Source organism: Falco biarmicus, chromosome 11 (genome assembly GCF_023638135.1).
Source record: "Falco biarmicus isolate bFalBia1 chromosome 11, bFalBia1.pri, whole genome shotgun sequence".
Taxonomy (NCBI): Eukaryota; Metazoa; Chordata; class Aves; order Falconiformes; family Falconidae; genus Falco; species Falco biarmicus.
Window position 1 is genome coordinate 36,451,569 of NC_079298.1, and position 21,011 is coordinate 36,472,579.

The following is a 21,011-nucleotide window of genomic DNA, read 5'->3' on the forward strand; positions in this document are numbered from 1 at the left end:
ATAAGTGTGGCCAGCAGTTATAATAAATTGTCTTTTAAGATTCCCTGTACTCAACTTGGGGTTGCTGCAATCATAAAAATGTAATATTTTATTGCACTGACATCATAAAGGATATTTCTTTAATTTGCTGTGGTCAGCATTAATTAACAGGTTTCTCAGCTTCTAGGAAGAGTCTAGCAAATAAGCAATCTATTCCTTTTTGTGTATTTATTGATCAGTGCCATGCTGCTATATGGAAGGTTATTCTGTTTAAGATTAAATGATTCAACAGACATTGAGTGAACAGTGAAGCAAAAATAATTAAAAAAAAAAAAAAAAGTACAAAAAGGATGGAGAATAGCTTTGATCAAATCAGATATTCTCCTAACACTGAATGCAAGTTGTCAGTAAGTGAAATGGAAGACACAATATAAGCATGTGTCTTGTTTTGGGCATACCCAACAATAAGGAAATTCTGTTTTCACATAAGGCAAGAAAAAGTTCACAAATGAGAGTGTTCATACACTGGAAAAGGTTCCAAGAATGTTTGTGTAACTACTGTTAGGAATCCTAGCTTTAGCAGTCCGTTCTGCCAAAGTAATAATGCACACGCTTAGTTTGGTCCGAGTGAAGTCTGAGACATTGTGGTAGGTACCAGGTGTGAGCAGCAAATTAAAAAAAGGGGAAAAAAAGAAAAAAAATGGGGAAAAAGAAAAAAAGAAATATCACAAAATGTCACCTGTTGTCTTTGGGTTTGTACTCTTTCAGTAGTTTGACAGGTGTTAAGCTTCTTGCAGATAAAGGTTTAATGAAGTTTTACTACTGAATAAAAATACTTGGTGTCCTAATTGGGGTCATGTGATAAAGCTCCTCTGCACACTTGTCCTGGTTTCAGCTAGGACAGGGTTAATTTTCTCCCTAGCAGCTTGCACGGTGCTGGGCGCTGTGCTGGGATTTGGTGTGAGAGCCCTGCTGATAGCACACCGGTGTGTTTGGTTGTTGCCGGGTCGTGTTTATACCGAGTCAAGGACTTTTCAGTTCCTCTGGCCCTGCCAGCGAGGGGGCTGGGGGGGCACGAGGAGCTGGGAGGGGGCACAGCCAGGACAGCTGACCCGAGCTAGCCAGAGGGTGCTCCATACCATGGGACGTCATGCTGAGTGTGTGAGCTGGGGAAGAAGAAAGACGGGGGGACATCAGGCATTACGGTGTTTGTCTGCCCAAGCAACCGTTACCTGTGCTGGAGCGCTGCTTCCCTGGGGATGGCCGAACACCTGCCTGCCACGGGAAGTGGGGAATGAATCCCTTGTTTTGCTTTGCCTCTGTGTGCACAGCTTTTGCTTTGCCTATTAAATTGTTCTTATTTCAACCCTCAAGTTTTACATTCCTTTCGGATTCTCCTGTCCATCCCTCTGGGTGAGGAGGCAGTGAGCGAGCGGCTGCGTGGTGCTGAGTTACCAGCTGGGGGTTAAACCACAACAGCACCCACCGAGGAGCTCTGGGAGACAGTGGCATGAGGAGAAATCCAAATCACAGCCTGCCAGGCTACCCCCAGACCCATCACACGGGCCAGCAGCCCATCGAATACCCAACCCAGAGGAGTGCAGGGATGCACAGTGGAGGTGGGGAGCTAAATCAAGGACTCCCAGAGACCGAGCACCTTGTCCAAGCACCTCCCAGGGCTGTCCCAGCAAAGCCGTCAGCCCCAGTGTCCAGGTGGTGCCCACCACCAGGAGCCATGGGGAGCAGCTCCCTGGACTCCTCTCAGACCTGGGGCACTGCTGCCAAGGAGCGGGATACAGTCGCGGCTGCATGGGAAAGCAGTCCAGGGTGGCACGGGATCCTTTGGGATGTTTAGGGGAGGAAGCAAAGGCAGGACAAGAGAGAGGTGCAGGTGGTTTGGGGGGGCGCAGGGGCAGGGAAAAGCGAGGCCAGGGGCTGGGAAGGGCCGGTGGCGTGTCGGCAGCTGGCGGGTCAGTGTGCTGGCCTGGCCGTGCCTTGCGCCTGACCAGCGCGGTCTGTCCTCTGTCCCTGTGCGGGGCTGTGGGTGCAGGTGTGGGGTCAGAGCATGGGGCGGAGGACCCCCGCGGCCCTGGGGCAGCGACTGGCGCGGGCGGGTGTGCTGGTGAGCGTGGGCACCAGCAAAAATCAAGCTGCACCAGCTGATGATGTGTCCTGGGAGCCAGGGGGTGAGTGGGTCTCTGACAGCCAGCCCCCGTGGGAGAGTCCCCGGGTGTCACTAGGGGCGGGAGCATCGGGAGGTGGCTGTGGGACCGAGGGAGTCCCATCTAGCTTGGGGGGGTGATGGTCTGTACCAGCAGCCGGAGCAGGGCCATGGCTCAGGAGCTCCTGTGTCCAGGAACCAACGGCTGGGGAGGCTGGGATCCAGGGGCTGGCTCCTGCGCAGGCTGAGCGCCTGAGCCCGGCTGTGGGAGGGATCCACTTTGTCCACATGTGCACAAACAGTCTCACCAGTGGGCTTCTACCCTGCCCAGCCCGAGAAGGGAGTAGGCTGAGGCCATTGGTGATGTCTGTATCATACACGTATACGTAGTGTATACGTGTATACAAGCTTGAAAGGATAAGGATGGATTCTATATTTCTAGAGAAGTAGAATTTCATTCTAATAAATTGGTAAAATATGCCAAAAGTTTTAGATTTCTTTTCTACAGATTAAATCTTTCCCAGTGTTTTGAATTTCTCATAACTTGTCCTAACTGGCATGAAATAGTTTTAAATTAAGCGGCTTTTTCCAAGTTGTGGACGAGTTTCATGGTTTCTTAGTGTAAGTCATGAGCTACACTTTGCTTATAGATTTTGACTTCTGTAAAAGACTCACTAAATTCTCACTTTTGAATTCATCTTGACATTAAACATCACTGTTCATTTGCCAATATTCTATATTTTCTTACCCTTTTTAAATACTGTTTCTCTGTAGGAGGCTTTTTCATTACAGCATTCAGGAACCTAACGAAGTATTAAATTTGCACTACAATTTTATTGATTTAATAATATATGCCAACTCTTCAGTAATTTTTGCCTATGAAGAAGAGAGATTTAGAATGTGTTTGGGATTGCCTTCTGTCATAAAAACAAGAACTCAAAAACCTTTTTTTCTGTTTTTCCCCCTTTCTTCTCCCTGTGGGTGCAATACTGATATCTTAGAGTCGCACTGAGGAAGATGCCTATGTAGATGTTGCTGCTTTTGCATGGTGAACAGATTTTGTCAGTGAGAATTTAATTTACTAAAGACTTGAAAATTAATCTAGGAAATGAATCTTCAGTAAGGATTTCTGGAAGCAAGTATATGGCATGTAGGATCTTCCATAACTGTTTTGTGATATTAGAAATGCTTCTGGTAGCTCTGGTTTTGTGTCCAATATCTCTGGTTACAGTTATTCTAGTGTTTATTATATCCTCTTCTATATTGTTGATAAAGCTATGTTTAAGAATTACATAAACCACCTATGTGAGGTTTTTTGTGGTACCACAGGAATTTATTAGGCAGCATGATACCATTATAGAGATTTAACAGTAGGGATGTAAGATTAAAACAAAAGTGGTAAAAGTAAAATGAAGCACTATTTTATGATAAGTCAAAGATCATAGAATCATAGAATGTTTGGAGTCGGAAGGGACTTTAGATATCATCTTGTTCCAACCCAAGCCCCATCCAACCTGGACTTGAACACACCCAGGGAGGGGGCAAACAATAATAATAACGTATTGCAAGCAAACATATTTTGTTATTATCCTGAGCCAATAACCCATGAAAATGTAATCTGTTTTAAGGTAGAAGGGATATTTTTGTTTTGGAGTATTTTAAATGGGATGGTTTCCTGTTTCTAATTTATGTTATTAGTAATTTTTATTCCCATAGAATGTGTGGCACAAGATTATTCACTAAATTAGAAGCTTCAGAAGTTTGCTTTTCTGTTCTTCTATGTGTCAGACTGATCTGAGATCCCAAATAATATTCTTCATTTTTCTGCCACTGGTACTTATGAAATTTAAACTGCAAATCTTTGGAACTGTATAGGTAATACTTAGTACTGCAGGAATTTCATAACATGCTGGCTCTCCTAAAGTCTGTGAGAAAGTTTCCAGTATCATTGGCAGGGATCTTGGCCACGGTTTATGTTACAAATGTAGAAATTATGTGCATGTGTTGAACCTTTGCTCTTCATTGGTCTGTTCTGAGTAAGTTTCTCTAGAGCAGCTCTATGTGATTCCTTATTTGTTTTGTTCAAAAACCTGTAAGACAAGTGTTGAAAATATAGAAAGTAGCAAATTACATGTGTTGATGCAGGTGAAGGTAGAAGCTCATTCTGTCTCTAGTTTGTGTGATGCCAAGCTTCAAGATGCTAGAGATGAAAGGGAGAACAACTGTACTTCAAACTGTAATTTTCTGGAAGAAGGGTTCCATCTTACCACTACCTGTGATTGTGTACTTGTTTGTTCATCCATGCAGAATAGCTTTAAGATGATATTTCATGATTTTTATGTCTGTTCATTGATGAGTCAGTTCTGTGTTGGAAGTTTTCTGTAAGAATACACGTAGTATATGATATGATAGAAATGTTGTTTCTGCAACACTAAGCCCATAAAGTGCCATCAATATCTCTTGGGACTTGCCAAGACCCAAGACTATAATTTTACGAAATCATAGAACATAATTGCTAAAAATAAATATATCAAAGTTTTGGAGCAAGGAAAGGGTTCAAGCACGTGAGGAAAAAGCAACATGAAATAAAACACAAGGTAATTCACTCAGTACAGCTGGACAGTGAACATGCATCTTTAACCTTCGCGCAGATTGTCCTGTTTTCTAGTTGGAGGCAAGCAAGAGAATTGGCCCAACAGATATTTTCCCTTTGCTGCTGCGGAGAATGAGTGAAGGGCTTGTTCCATCCCCTGCCCTCTTTTTATCAGTGATCTCAAACCTCTATGGGCCAAGAGCAGGTCAAAACAAGAATCCATGCCTCAAAGGCACCTTTAAAGTGTCTGCTGGAGCAACACAGAACCAGGAAAGGAACTGCATGTTTTGTCACCCATTTCTTCCCAGGAGCTGTTAAAATGTTTTATAGCAAACAGTGCAAGTTTTCCCATAAAATTAAAATATCAAAATATTAAACTGAACTTGCAATTCCAAATAGTATTCCTAATTTAATTTATATCATGACTTCCTTTCTCTTTTATTAAAATTTATGAGTTTCTGGTTTAAAATTTAAGATGCCTTCTTGTCACACCGAGTGCTCTAGAACAGACTGGGCCCTCAAACGTCTGTAAAATTCCGACTGAATTCAGCACTCCTACGACCTCTTCCCTGACAGCCACAGGAGATGGGCATCTTTCAAATTACATCCACATAAGGTTTGCTCATGGACTTAGATATGGAACTGTAAAAGATAGAATAAACATGGTTAGTAGCATCGGAACCATGTACTACTGCTACTGAGGACAGAGTTACAAAGGCATCTTTTCCCTCTAAATAAATAACGAAAACAAAACCTCATGATCTTTGATAAGACAGTGCTTCACAGATTGTGATGCTGTTCTGAGCACAACTGGGAATACATTCTCAACTCCCACACCATTTTAATTGTGAGGTATGTCAGAGGCATTTCCAGTGTTCCAGGCAGGAACTAAACCAGCAGCTTTTCCTATTCTGAAATATTTTCTGTATCCTATTTCTCTATATTTATTCTTAAAAAAAAAAAAAAAAAAAGTAATCCTCTTCTTATTTAATATATCTGTCAACATCCCTGATCAGTATAGTCTAGCTACAAGCAACCTTGTGACACTGGAGAAATTTTCTTCCAGAACTTTAAGACACATAGATGAAAACTTGATTTTGCCAGACGAGACTCAGGATAAAAGGCTGGAAAGGCTGAAGGATATGTGCAAGAACATTTTGCACGTTTAGAGATTAGTTTTTAATAAGGGTAGAAGTCCTCACTGGATTTCTGCATTCCCTCTTTGCCTTTTGCTATTTCAGCCTGAAACTGATGCTGGTATCTGGTTTTGTGATTTTGGTAGGATGAAAAGCCATGATAAAAAATGCATAAGGTGTTCCTTTCCTCCCACCCTTTTCCAGGGAAGACTACCCTGAAGAGGAGCTAAAAGTAGCCCACAGGTTCTATGAATACTGTTAACAAATAAGAATAGAAAAAAATTATCGTCAGTTACTTGGCATCAGGTGTTTCACATGTGTCTGCCTTCTCTCGGCAGCAGATTTCAAATCTTAAAAAAGCTTAGAGGGGTTGCCTGATGGTGAATTCTTCCCTTGGTGTTACCTTGATAGGAAACTTCATGCAAAATTAAATGGAGAGTAGTATTTTAAGTGTTTAGAATTTTGCCATTGTGCAGATTCTTGTGAACCTTCAATTCAAGCCTCTCCTATAGTTTTATAATAAAATCTTACTGCAATACTATACTTTAGGACTCAGTGGATCAGATACAGGATATTAGGATAAAGCCCTGTAGCAAGTTGAAACCCTTTTCTGTCAGATCTAAGCAGGTTTTGCAATCACTTAGTAATGCCTACAAGCACATTGGGGAAGAGAATATGCTTTTTTTTCTCCTAATATGGCTTTATCTCTATAGTTTGTGAACTTAGTTCTAAAGCATGAAGGACCCCTTATAAAGAAAATACATGTGAATGTTAGACTGGTCATACTGGACCAAAGCATCATGCCTAACTAATCTGTATTGTCTGACTAATGATGGCCTTCTACAATGCAATGACTGCACCAGCGGGCAAGGGAAGAGCTATGGACATCGCTTAGCTGGACATCTTTAAGGCCTTTCACGCTATTCTAGACACCATCCTTGTTGCTAAATCAGAGAGAGATAGATTTGATAGATGGCCTCTTCGATGGATAAAGAATTGGCTAAATGATGCCCTGGTTTCAGCTGAGATAGAGTTGTTTGGGGTTTTTTTTTCAGTAGCTGGTACAATGGTGTGTTTTGGATTTAGTACAAGAATAACGTTGATAATACACTGATGGTTTTAGTTGTTGCTGGGTATTGTTTGTGCTGTCCAGGACTTTTCAGTTTTTCAGGCTCTGCCAGCAAGAGGGCTGGAGGGGCACAAGAGACTGGGAAGGAACACTGCCAGGACCACTGGCCCAAACTAGCCAAGGGGATATTCCATAGCACAGAACGTCATGCAGAGTGTATAAACTGAGGGGGGGTGGCCAGGAGCTGCTGATAGCTGCTGGGGGGCTGGCTGGGCATCTGCCAGCTTGTGGTGAGCGGCTGTGTTGTGCATCACTTGGGTTTTTTCTTTTGGATTTTATTCTTCTACCCCTCTCTCTCCTCTTCATGACAATTGTTATGGTTGGTTTTATTATATTTTATTGTATTGCAATTATTAAATTGTTCTTCTCTCAACCCACAAGTTTTACCTTTTTCCTAGTTCTCCTCCCCATCCCACTGAGGCAGAGTGGGATGTGAGCAAGTGGCTGCCTGGTACTTAGTTGCTGGCTGGGGTTAAACCATGACAGTCCTTTTTTTGCACCCAGCATGGGGCACGAAGGCTTGACATAACAACAGATCTGACTAGAACATGTTAAAACAAATTTGTTGTAAGTATTCATTTTATTGGTTTGATAATCACTTTCTACAATGCTGATTTCTTTGCTCTCAGAGTTGCTGCCTGTGATCTCAGGGTTACATTATTTACTTTACTTGCAATATGTGTTCCCTGTGGTGCTATTATTGTCCTTGGGGTCTGGGCTGAAGTTATCATTGTGTTGTACTTTATAGTGCTGGCTTCTGATATGATAGACTCGCTGGTTATGAAATTAATCTTGCCTGTGTACTCAGCATTGCCATCACCTCCGTACTTCGGGAGTCATCTAATGGGCACTATTAATAGTTACACCTTTTGCCTTTTCTCCTCAGTGAGCCAATCTGTGGAAGAGAGATCCTTCCACATCTTGCCCTTCCCCACCAGGTTAATTACAGTAGCGTTTGAGAACTCTGAAAATTTTTAATATCCTTGGGATGTTGAAACCAGCATGCTATTATTGCTAAGAATGCTGAATGTGTTCCTGGTCTTGTTTAAGGTTAAACAACTATTTAAGAATACCACCCAGAGTTCTGTCCCGAAGTTGGATAGTTATGAGCGGCAGTATGTATGGGATAGTATGGGCAAGTACCTAGAACAGTGGGCACCTCCAGTGTTTTGAAACTTCACCTCTGAACAAATGCAGAATCCAGAAAAACTAGTAAAATATTTGGAAAAAATATGCTGTCACCCTGGAAATTCCAGAAAGGCAGAAATTACTACAATGTGCTGGGGCCTGGCCCATGCCTACCAAGCTCTGCTACCAAGCAACTTCTGCTCACTTCTGCTTAAAATAATCCCAAGTTGTGGTGGTGGTATCAGTAAATTAGATGAGCAATGTAGACTGGATAACTCCCATTGACAATCATTGTCCACTGATTTGTCTTCCCCCAAGGCAGCCCACTTCCATGATTTCAAGTCCAATCAGGAAATTATTTCCTGTTTTGTCCACAGAAGAAGTCACCAGTCATCTCTGTCTTCCACTGTGAAGTTTGTAGGTTTTTCTATTTGCTGTCAAGAGACCAAACCTTTTGCCTGAACGCAACAGGTCACTGTATATGGCACAATAGTGCCCTCCCCAAACGCACTATCACCCTTCCCCAAGGGGTAATCAGCACCTTCCCCACCAGTACCCGTAAGGCTTGAAGGCTGGTCTTGTACAACCTCTTTGCCCTAATCTGCAGTCATCACGTCATCAGGGACCCTATAATCACAGGTTATTTTTAGCCTGATCACCTACTCCTGCAACATTCCTTGTTGCTCCCTAAGGGTAAAGCAAGTAAGTACCTTTTTTATTACACACAGTTTTGATTCTGGCCTTCTGTGCTGCTGCAGGTTCAGTCCGAGGATGGGATCATCATTTTCACACGCATCTCACAGCTGGAAGTAATCAAAAGAACTGAGAACATCAGTATCTCTTCCCCACCCTTTCAGTGCTGTGATTTTTATATAGTGTTCCTTATTACAGCTTCGTGAATTTCCTCATAAAATACCTATTTTCTGTCTGATCTGATAGCTGCAAGTTTCTAAATCTTCTGTTTTAGCTGAGCCATGCTTTGTTGTTTATAAGCAACAAATGCAGCTTTGGGCAATACTGTGATCAATACTGACAGCTATGCCTTTCAGTATTATACATTTTTAAGTGGGTACAAGGTAAGGATAAGCAATCCCTTCCCAGAGAAAGGTGTGTGTGACTGTCCCTGCTCTACGCTTCTTTCTATTTTGCCTCAAACAACGTATTGTTTAGTTTTAGATAGGTATACCCATTTTCCTATTCTGTAACTGGCTGCTTTGGCCCATTACGTTCAGTTTATGTGCTCTCTGTTTCTCACTCTTCTGCCAAACGTAGACGATGTGCTCTCTGTGTAAGACATCCCATTTTGTGCAGTGCAGTGCATTTTCTCCTGTAGCTAAAGCATGTGTAAGATCCCTCTTACAGCGGCACGTAAGAACTGAAAAGCTAACCTGCTGCGGAGTACCTTGAAACAGATCGCCAAATACTTTGTGTCTCCGTGTCTTTTTATCTTGTCCCAGCTACTCTGATTTCCTTGACAGTATATATTTTTTTCTCTTATTTTCCTTGGTTCTCAGATGCCTTTTATGAAATCTACTTCTCCATCAAACTGGGGGTTTTTTGGGTGTTCTGAATCTTATAGACCCATATCTTTAAGCTGTTTTCATGGATGGCATTTCATGGCCGATGTAAATAGGAAAATAAATCTGGATTAGTTTTGAAAATGAATTTAAAGCATTTCTGCTTTAATTTACTCTGAATTTTTCACATTCAAGACTAATAATATATATTACATTCTTACCACATCTAGTGAAACTTGTCCCTGCCCATGGCAGGAGAGTTGGTCTAGGGGATCTTTAAAGATCAAGCCAAACCATTCTATGACTCTATGATTATATTAAAGTGTACTTATTAGAATGGAGAAATTCTGTTTTGCCAAAATGTAAGCAAATGCCCATTGCTTCCAGAAAGTTTGCATCTTTAATCAGAGTTCTTTGGCTCTAAATAATGTAAGTGCCATGAGCAAATGCTGATACAGAAAATGAGGAAAATGTGAGCTGTGATGTTAAACCGACTTCCTTCCTCAGTTACCATGGCAATATAGTCTTCCTGGGGGGGGAAATTTCTCATGTTTCAGCTATATAATTGCTAGTCTTCTCTAGTATTAGAGCTATATTGAGCACACTCTGCCGGTTTTCTGTAGTATACTGCAAAGCTAAAGAATATTTTCTAAACTTAAGTGTACTTGATTGTCTGGTTGTTTAAAAAGAGCTGGTTTTGTGCTTTACCCCCAGCCAGTAACTAAGTGCCACGCAGCCACTCACCTCCTCCCACTCTGCCCCCCAGTAAGATGGGAAGGAGAATTGGGAAAAGGGTAAAACTCACAGGTTGAGATAAGAACAATTTAATAATTGCAATAAAATAAAATAACAGTAATAATAATATCAATTGTCATGAAAGGAGAGAGAGGAATAAAACCCAAAGGAAAAAAACAAAACCAGGTGATGAACAAAACAATTACTCACTACCCACAGACTGATGCCCAGCCAGTGCCCAAGCAGCAATCAGCGGCCACCAGCTGACTCCCCCCAGTTTGTCTACCAAGAATAATGTTCTATGGTATGGAACATCCTTTGGCTAGTTCTGGTCAGCTGTCCTGGCCCTGCTCCCTCCTAGATTCTTGTGCGCCTGCTCACTGGCAGAGCATGGGAAACGTGAAAAGTCCTTGGTTTAGAGTAAGTGCTACTTTGCAACAACTAAAACAGCAGTGTGTTACCAACATTATTCTCACACTAAATCCAAAACATAGCATAGTACCAGCTACTAAGAAAATTATCTCTGTCCGAGCCAAAATCTGGACAGCTGTGTATAAGGATGGGATTCGGCAGCTGTGGATAAAGCACACACTCAGACAGAGCATTGATTTCAGGAGCATTCATTGTTTCCTGATAGTAAGACCAAGGCAAGCTCTCAGTATTAAGAAAACAAACCAACAAGTAGCCTACTGAGAAACAGCGGTGTCTTCATTCTGCATTCGCTTGGTGCACCGAGTTTAATGTACAACATGAGATGATTTTTGGCTTGATACAAGAAGCAAACAAGTCTCTTGGATCTTGAGGTTTCTGAAAGACCTGTTAGTGTTCCAAGACTGTGAGGAAATTTGCTCTGTGCTGTAGCTTGAAGCACCTGAGCATTAGGGATGAACTCAGTATTGCTTTTATCCTTTCCTGACCTCTTGGTTGTCTGATGAATCTGTAGTCTCAGTCTCCGTCCTAGGCATTTTCTAACTCCAGGCACAACTGATGTAGTGACAGATGTCATCTTGTACATGAGAAACCCCTGAGCTCCATTTAGTCCAATTCTTTATTTCCCTTTCCCCACTTCCTCTCACTCTTCTTGATTACCCTCCTGTTTAGGTGTATTATTCAGACTAGGGACCACCTATTCTTATTCATTTGTAATGCCTGTAGCACGTCCTGGGGCATTTCATAAAGATCAAGTAATCCTAATCACATTGTTATTGATAGGATATGTTTCCAAGCTAATTCCAGTCTCATTATAGTGCACACTATCATGCAAAAGCATGATAGCAGTCTGCTATTTGCCTCAGTGATCCCGTTTTCATTTAGTTTGAAATGCTTACTTCTCTGTTGAAGGATATATTATTGCTTCTAAGTATTAAACTATTAAGGAACAGATTTTTTCTTCCTTTGTCAGCTATAGCAGCAATGATTTGTTGTGCTTGACAACCAGAAATAAATTATCCCCGTTTTCCCCTTTAACCTGTAAGATCTTGCAGGAATATGCCTAAATGTCAAGCCATTTTGGTAACATATACATGGAGTCACCTAGAATCATTTCAGCACCTTAGCATTCAGATGTAACATTACCCAGAGGAAATCTTTGGATTATACCTCATTTCTTGTCTTTAAAAGAAGGTGAGAAATTCTTCAGTTATAACTCAGTTTACTTATACTGGGCCACGGCTGAAATGCTCTGTTGCTCTTTTACATGTAAGCAAGAAATACCAGTTTCTTCTGGATGCATAACAATAAATACAGCTAGAAGCAGTACTACATTGACTTGCCATTTTAAAATTAATTAAAATTGTTTTTATTGTATCTGCCTAATGTCATAGATACCAGATAAAGGCAATGGAAGAAATACTCAGTCTGAACTATTTCCAACTGAAAGCAGCCACGGTATGTTTCTGTATTTCTTTCCTTGGGAAGAGACAAACATACCTCCATGCAGACCCATGGGCATCCTACCTCCAACAGATATGAGGCCAAATGGTGCAGAACTCTGAATCCACAATGGGTGAGGATATAGGACTGTGGTATGGCTACGTAGCAATGTTAGGACTCCACAGTTTACATAAACTGCCTGACCACATAACCGGTTAAATGTGTATTGTCCGTCTCTCCTGTATTTAATGAGTATGCTACCTGGAATTCCAGTTGCACTCAGTTTTACCTGCTGACTAAAGAAAGGCTTCCAGATTCATATTTTGAACATGTGAACAGTAATGTAGAAGAAATGTGAAGTCCCAAGGACATGATCTGCTTTGAATATTAAATAAGTGACTTATGATCTCAATTTTTGACAATGAATGCATTTGTTGAGGTTCTTATTGTGTATATAGGTTATTAAGAACCAAATGTTAAATAAGGACTGTAAAAACTTAAAATTCACAGGTATCTTCAAATTATAGGCTGTAGTTTACAGTGTAGTGTAGTGTAATGGTTTGGGGGAATGATGATTACAGATGGCTGATTAGTTTCAGAAATTTCAGAAACAGAAGATGCTTATTTTAAAGCTAACTTTCTCACCAGTTTTGTTAGGGTTGTGAATTGCACAACCACATGGGATTTTCTTTCTTTCTTTACATAAGATTAGGATCGAAAGCAGTAAGAACTGGAAATCCCAGAAGAATGCTAATCTTATGAGAATTCTATCCAACTCTTGTGAGTCTCAAAGGAGCACAAATCTTTCAGATAAGCAAACATTCAGGTGTTGCTTTTTTCTAGCTTCAAATATATCTTTTCAGGTTCTTTTACAAATATGTGCTGAAAAATATTTTGCCATTTTAGGACTTGTTATTTAATGTCGTGTTCTTAAGATTTGTAAGAAGATTTAACCTTCAGAAATACCTATCTTGCTCGTGCAATTTGCTTTCTAACAGCTAATACCTTTGAGTTCCTAAATATCTGTGTAGTTGTGGAGTTCCATTCTTCTTCACCTTCAAACTCTGTTCCAAAAACACCTAAACCAGAAAGTCCCAATTTTTCATAAGCTTTAATATGCCTTAATTGTAATCTTTATTTAGAGGCTTCTTCTGAAAAGAATAAATAATGAGCAGTAGGGGACACCATCACATTGCATCTTTCCTGGGGGCTGCCTGTCTTGCTCACTGAGAGCTTTCCCAGCCCTGTCTTTTCTCTGCCTTTCCTAGATCTTTGAGCATGTTGAGAATATTCTTTCACAACAGTTCTGTACCATTAAGCATGGGTTTTGTTTTGCTTGCAAGTTGACTTTGTCCTTTTGCCGACAGTTTGCTGAATGTGAACGGGACAGCATTAACATTGTGGATTTATTTGAGTTATGCTGTAAATGTTATCCTGTAATTGAGTTATGCTGTAAATTCTGCTTGCAAATATACCTTTATGCCAACTTTTAGTCAAAGGGTTGTCCCTAATCTGGGTTCTTCACCAGGTATGCAAGAGCCAGCACACACGGAGTCGAGATACTTGTTCCTTGCATGTCTGTGCAGCACTGGGTGCTAGGTGGGAAATCCACAACACTGGCACACCTTGTACCACATGGCAAAACATTTTATGCACTTTGAACTTGTTCATAATTACCTTTAGTCACAGTTAATTGTCATTGGTTCTCATGAGCATCATCCCCATTTAAACGTACAGCATCCTTTCTTTCCACCAGCATGATCTGTGGGGCTGGGGTTTTGTTAGGAGGCCACTTTCTTTGCTCGAGGGTGGGACTTTCAGTGTGCTAGTTAGGATAGTTCACACATAGTTGCAGTAATTTTCTGTTTAGTCTCATTAACGATTTGGTTCTCCTTGAGCTTATCTTGTTGTGCCCCATCTCCGCATATTTATGGTGTCTGTGCCTCCTCCTAAGGCCGTGTTTTGTTACCTGTTTGTAAACACTAACATCCCCTGTTTTACAAATTCTTGCATGTTTTTCACTGTAGATACATACATATTTCTTTTCTTTCTCTCTTTCTTTCCTACAGTAAATAATTCTTGTATCAAAAGGAATTTAGGAAAAGTTAGGGAAATACTCCTCTTAGATAAAAAGATGTACATTGGAGCAAACACTTGTGCCTCCTTTTGCAAAAAGCATCTAGCTATCTTTTTTCATCTGTTTATTTCCCTTGTCCCTTCAGCATTTCTGTGAGGAACAGATAATGACTAGTGAATCTGTTACTAACAGGCATATTGCAAACAAGACTGAACGACTTTCCTTCTCCTCTTTAGTTATTATCTTCAGAGTCACATCCTACAGCCTCATGAACCTACAAAAGCTGACTGTTCCAATGTCAAATATCACTCCTGGAAGAAATAAATCAGGTCCAAACTATATAAGGGGAGAAAGCATGGGAATTTAATAAAGGAATTTATTCTGAGCATGTCAACATGACCTCAGAAGTGTTTATCCCATACCTCAAGACACAGGGTTTCAATAAGAAGGTGTCTGAATTGCTAGCTTTAATGTCAGCAAAACTGGCTTAACAGAGAGATGCCGTCACCTTTTAAGCTGGAATATATCTCTTCAATAATGATGAGGACTTGTCATACCTTTTAGTTCACCAATGTATATTTCTTAGCTTATCCATTTATGATTTTTGAGGAAAAATATAAAGACCCTAGCTTTTTTCTCCATCAGATATATAAGTAATAAAAAGGATATATTGAATCTCAAAATCATGTTGAAATAAACGCCTTCTGTAGTAAACGGGAACATGAGGGTGGACATATCCAGTCTCACTAGAAATAAGCTTGCATTTATGAAAATATTCCTGAACAATTCCCTTCAGAAGCATTTTGTAAGCCTTTTCATTAGGTGTCACCATTTTCTTACAGCATCTGAACAACATTTTGTGTTGTGATTTCTCTCTCTTCTCTGAAACAGGAGTTCAGTAAAGCTTTTTTTATTGGCTGAGGCATAACAGAAGATAAACAGCAAGCAAGTGGGATGAACATCTTTCCCAGGATGCAGAAGAATAATTAAGAGGAGAGTAAAGCTTAGAAAAGTCTCTAGCAAAGGATGATTCATTTCAATACCACAGCCCTTTGAGTAGTCAAAAACATATATGATAAAGAAAAGAAACTAGGGAGCCTGCTTATCATTTTTACTCTTTAATTCCCTAATGCAGCTTCTGAGGTGGGACTGGTCCACAGAGAGCTTTTGCCTTCTCTTGTGTCCCCTTTGCACCAGGCAAGCAGCACAGAGCAGCTCTGGGAAGGAAACCTCGCTCCACTGCTTCTGCTTCTTGGCTTTTGACCTTTATGAAATCATGCTTTGAGTCCTTAAACCGAAGCCCCAGGACATTCCTCTGCTGTGGATGAAGAAGCTGCTACATCTATTATAGTTTCCAATATGTAAGTAATTGCTGTGGAATAACTTACGAGGGTATTTTAATTGGGCTGTAGTTTCCTGTTCCTTCTCCAGACTTCTCCCTCAATAAGATGATTTACATTATGTTTTGACAGCAAATGATTACTCACGTATAAATTCAAACTGGTGAGAAGGCATTAGGTGAGAGTGGCTAGATAAGTGAAACAAGAGTGACATCTAGTAGTCAACTCTGGCAAACACAGGTGTATTTATCCGGTAATTATATTTCATGTCCTGCAATGAAAAGCTGTAAATTTATCTTCCACTTAAAATGGAAAGCGCCATTCATTTGTAGAGGTAAAGTACACAAGAATTATTTAAATCTTGTAGCGCTCTTGTTAGGAATATTTAAAACCAATTCAATTTTACAGCTGGGTAAACAGAGCAACTATAAACTGGCTCGTCCAAAGTCCCCCCAAATTTCTAAGAAATAATTAAGAACATAACCTAATTTTGACTACAATTGACTTACTCTTTCCATAAGTTACATGCAGGAGGGGGCCTGGAAATCAGGGCCATAAGTACCAATCAGTTAGCTGAGGGGAATGTGCTCGGGCTTGTAGGCCACAAACCCTGGGAGGACAAGGAGGGTGAATAGATAACAATCAACAGGGTGGGTCAGGCTGAGGAAAGATAAGGGAGTGAGGAACAGATGACACCAAGGAGAAGCAACACCTCGCTGTTAACGGATGACTGTAAAAACTTACTTAAAGTGTCCTTTGTTTGTAGTTAACCAATCAGGGATGGCCTAGTATGTAACGCTTAGCTTAAAGAACCAATCTGTTTAAAGCGCGCAGCTTCTGAAAACGTATATAAACTCGTGATTGTGTACAGTAAATTGACATCTTGCTTGCATCAAGCAGCGTCCTGTCTCTTCATTCGCCACAGTTACATTATCTTGAATTCTCAGGAATGAAATAATTTCCACCATTGCTGGTGCAGTGCCACAAAGAACCATCTCCTGACGGCACTAGATTTAGTCTACAGCTGAAAATGAATAGCATGGGAATCCATAACATATGTACTGAAATCCATATGTAGGCAAGTACAACACCAGTCTGGCAGCACCTGCCTTTTCAGAGGAGTGCAAGGATTGCAATGACAACTGTAGTTTTCTGTGCCGTGAGATTCATTATTGCTGTAGCACTTGTGAGTGTCAGCTATGAATTCCAAGTATTTGCTTTTGATCCTTGGGATGAGAACAACTTTTTTTTTTTTTTTCTCCTTTTGTTCATTCAAACTACCTTTTGAAAATGTTTGTCTACATACTGACTCCTACACGCAGTAGCACTTAGAGTTTGACTATGATTAAGATCCTAAATTTTAGGAGAGCAAACTTTCAGTTGTCTAAGGTATTGGTGGATGTGACCCCCTGAGAAACTGCCCTGCGGTATAAAGGAGCTGAACAGAGCTGGCAGTTATTTAAAGGCATATTTCTTAGACCACAGTAACTCTCAATTCCTATTTGTAAGAAATCAGACAAGGAAGGCAGGAGATGACATTGGCTGAGTAAGGACCTTGTCCTGCTTTTGGCTGGGATAAAGTTCATTTTCTCCTTAGCAGCCGGTGCAGTGCTGTGTTTTGGATTTAGTATAGGAACAATGCTGATAGCAACAACTAAAACATCAGCGTGTTAAGTCGTGCTTACTCTAAACCAAGGACTTTTCATGTTCCCCATGCTCTGCTAGTGAGCAGGTGCACAAGGGGCTGGGAGGGAGCCGAGGCAGGACGGCTGACTGAGCTAGCCAAAGGGATGGTCCATACCACAGACTAGGGGTCCTCAAACTACAGCCCACGGGCTGGATACGGCCCCCCAGGGTCCTCAATCTGACCCCCGGTATTTACAGAACCCCCCTGCCCCACCCCCACCGGGGGTCGGGGGGGGAAACCAAGCAGCCGCAGATGACTGCCTGCCACTTCATCCACGCCGGCCCCCTGTGTAAAAAGTTTGAGGACCCCTGCCATAGGACATCATGCTCAGTGTATAAACTGGGGTGAGGTGGCCAGGGGCTGCCAATCACTGCCTGGGGACTGGCTGGGCATCAGTAAGCAAATGGCGAGCAATTGTATTGTGCATCACTTAGAGTTCGGGGGGGGGGGGGGGGGGGGGCGGTTTCCCTCAGGTTTTATTCTGCTCTCGCCCTCCCCTCTTCATTGCAATTATTGTTGTTGTTATTGTTACTTTATTTCAGTTATTAAACTGTTCTTATCTCAACCCCACAGGCTTTACCTTTCTCCGATTCTCCTCCCCATCCAACCCGCTGGCAGTGGGGTAGGAAGTGAGCAGCTGCGTGGTACTTAGTTACTGGCTGGGGTTAAACGACAACAACTCACAGTAGAGAACAGAAGCCCTCCTGCTTCAAGCAACTGAATATCCTAATACTTGTGGCATGTGTCAGTTAAAGGTCTAATTACTTGCTAAAAGTTAACAAATCTTACTTAATATTTTTAAAACCTTGTTATTAATCTTGTTAAAAGTTAGCAGAGCTGCCAGGATCTGAACATAGATTTCCTCTAGGCTATTTGTGGCCTCCAGCCAGACCCATAGATCTGCTTTTTTCCCCATCTATAGGGGAAATCTCAATTCTGAATACAAGTCTCTGAGAGGCCAGGAAACACTGACATAAGCCCTGGCCCCTTTCTGTAGTTTTAGTTCTATTTGCCCACACATTTGAAAGAGTATTTTAACTTCTCTGACATTCTTAAGGGTTTTTTGAAAGTGTTTAAAAAACAATACAGTTTACTTACTACTTCTCAGGCTTTGAGAAAAATGGTGTAGACCAGAATATGGAAATCACATTGTCTGCCTTTAAATCATTCCCACTTGCAGATCTGCACAGTCTTACGCTCCTGCGAACCCATGCTCACACGTGCTCTGTTAAGCCATCTGGGCTCGCTGCCAGTACCTGGTGCAATAGTTAAACATCCATGACTAAAGTGTTAAGACAGCAAAAATACTAGAGGTACAGGTTTCTTTTCATTCACTGCATATAGGTTTACCAGTAAACGTTTTGTGTTGGGAAGCAATTTTTATTTGGGTCGTTGTTTTTTTGCTGATTCCAATGGTAAAACCAAAGGCACCACTGTATGATACACAACCCTTAGAACTGCTTCCTACTTCCAGGACTCAGTTTAATTTTAGCACTGTTTTGGGTATTCCCTACACTTCACTTCCAAGATGCAGTGGAATGAGTCTATCCCACAGCCAAGATGCAGCAAGAAGCAGAGAAATGCATATAATATTCTTTTTATTATGAGTCACTCACTTTCACAAATGAATAGAACCTATAGATTAAATGCTTTTATAATCTAAAAAAGATAAAGAATTTTCACAGCCTATCATAACTTCAAAATATTTTGCATTAGTCAAGCCCAAGTAAGTTATTCACCCTGGAGTACAAAAATGATACATTTTAAAAAATTTAGAAAATAAGTGACTATAATTTTATTTTCCAGAACCGATAGTCAATTCTAGCTTTTCCAAAGTAGTGTTTATATTTGCCATGTAAATCATGTAGCAAGGGAGTATACAGTGTCTTTGCTGTCATTCAAATACTTCTTGTAATTCTCAGAATATTTTATCAATATTCACCTAAACAATGCTGATGAGTACAATAACAATAATTATAATTTCAAAAGGGTTATGGCAATCATCTTCAAGGAACAACATTCAAGAGGAAAACATTCTTGGAGCAATGATGGTTCGTACAATTATAATCTCTTCTACAAGGTTATGAAATTAACATTTATGTTAATTACAGCCTATGGCAACGATTATATTAACAAACTGTTCCACTAATTACATATTGCTATTTAGATTGCATTAGTTTGAGATATTTTACACAAAGATCTGAATATTGCCTATATCTTATAAATAATGAAGAATATTAACGGAGATAACTCATTTATCAACCCACAATTACAGCAATACATTTTAATTCAGTGGCTTAACACAGAAGTATAAGAATGGAATTAGGAACGATAGATACCAATCAGTACTATAAGATTCCTACCTGTTTATCTTTGAGCTCAAGTTTTCCTGTTTTTTTTCTTAAGGAAAGATGGAAATAGAGGAAATGGAATATCTTGCCCTTTCAAAACAAAGGGTTTGTCTAAACAGCTCGTTGACCCTACCGCTGAGCAGACCAGCCTCAGTGCCCGGAAACCTGTCGCCAGCGGTGTTGCCACCATGCCCACACCCTTGCCTGGCCCCGGCTTGTGGCCGACCCCTTTGCTGCCCCAGCCGCCCAGCCTGGTTTGCTCAGGCGCAGGGCAGAGGCCTGGCTGCGCGGCATGGCCACGCTCCGCGCCCCGGCCCGCCTGGAGCAGCCAGCCCTCCCCGCGCCTGGCAGAGCTTGAACCGCCTTGAGCCGCGAGCTCAGTGGAGCCAGGCCCAGGTAGCCCTGTGCCTACACCTTGCTCTGGGCAATGGGCCTGATCCCCCTGACACACACAGACTCCCGAGCCAGCCCAGACCCTCAGAGCTGGCCCAGGCCCACCACCTCACACCCACCCTGGGGGCTTGGACCTTCCCTCTCATCCCCTCAACCAGGCCAGGACCCCGAGGGGCAGCCTGAATTCTTCCCACTTCCCCCAAGCCCGCCTGGCCTTCACAGGCAACCCAAAACACCTCCCAGCTGCTCTCCAGCCCCAGGCCTCTCACGGCATCCCCCTTCCCCAGTTCCCTGTCCCTACCCTGGCCCTGTATCCCCCGAAATAGCCTGTTCACACCCCAGAGCGACTAAATCGCTCTACAGCAAGACCCTCTGAACAACGAGCTCGGTGAAGTGTGCAGGCTCATCTTGCTAGGAAGGGGGGCTGCTGTGGGGGCACTGATGAGTCTCCATGGCCTTGACCATCCCCACCGGGGGTCTCCACCCACGTGCCTTCCCAGGGGCTCCGGGGCTCCATCCAACACATCTGGGCAGCTCAGCAGGGCTGGTTCTGCGTGCAGGTTTGTCTGTACACAGCTCAGCCCCACCAGGGCCTGCCTGTGTACTATCGATCCTGACAGGATCCTGCACAGGCCAAGTTCCTTTCCTTGAACAGTTCCTTTCCTTCCTTATCCTTGAATAAGTCGTTTCCTTTAATAGCTCCTTTCCTTGAACAAGTCTTTTCCTTTAATAACTCCTTTCATTTATGTCGGGGTTTACCCCAGCTGGTGGCTAACCACCATGCAGCTACTCCCTCACTCCCCCCACAGTGGGATGGGGGAGAGCATCAGAGGAGTAAATGTGAGAAAACTCCTGGGCTGAGGCAAAGACAGTTTAATAGGTAAAGCAAAAGCCACACACAGGCAAAGAAAAC

At 41.9% G+C, this 21,011-nt stretch overlaps 1 long non-coding RNA gene across 1 annotated transcript; it reads right to left on the minus strand.

Moving 5' to 3' along the window:
• Positions 1 to 5,200: 5,200 nt before the first annotated feature.
• LOC130157075 (uncharacterized) lies at positions 5,201 to 18,675 on the minus strand. The gene is made up of 3 exons (XR_008824689.1): positions 18,453 to 18,675; positions 8,837 to 8,929; positions 5,201 to 5,375 (listed from the first exon to the last, which is right to left on the minus strand). It is a non-coding gene; the product is annotated as an uncharacterized LOC130157075 (long non-coding RNA).
• Between the last annotated feature and the right edge of the window lie 2,336 nt (positions 18,676 to 21,011).